We start from the raw sequence: 520 nt of genomic DNA on the forward strand, positions 1-520 counted from the left end.
TGCCTCCACACAATACTGGCAACAGAACACGACCAATATCATGGTTGAACGTGTCGCGTACAGCGTTAGGCTAGTTTTGCTGGAGTTGGGTGCTCACGATGGCCCATCGCGGCTCAAAAGGGAGAGCATTGCTGCCTGCTGCGTCGCCATCGTCGTCAGCTGACCCGTTATCGACGGCAACTCGGCCGACATGGTAGCGTTCTGTTTCGTCACAGATTCCAATTTGGCTTCCATCGCGGTGTTGTGGATCGTCACTGCTTCCAACTTGCTCGTCACCGTTTCCAGCTGCGCCGCCATCGCAGAAATCTGCTGGGTCGGACTTGTCGCTGTGTCGCGCAAAGCACCGCCCTCTATATTGCGCTCGTTGGTGGTTGCCTTGTCGTTGTCGTCGCATTCGCGCGTTGCTGTGACTTCCTTGGAGACAGCCGCCATGATGGCCGTAGTCATTTTGGTGAGTATATCGTCGAGTGTCGCGTGTTGGTTGAGCTGGAAGAGAAGCATACACTGGTCGTGGATGTCC

Source organism: Saprolegnia diclina, assembly GCF_000281045.1.
Source record: "Saprolegnia diclina VS20 unplaced genomic scaffold supercont1.83, whole genome shotgun sequence".
In the NCBI taxonomy this organism is placed as follows: Eukaryota; Oomycota; class Saprolegniomycetes; order Saprolegniales; family Saprolegniaceae; genus Saprolegnia; species Saprolegnia diclina.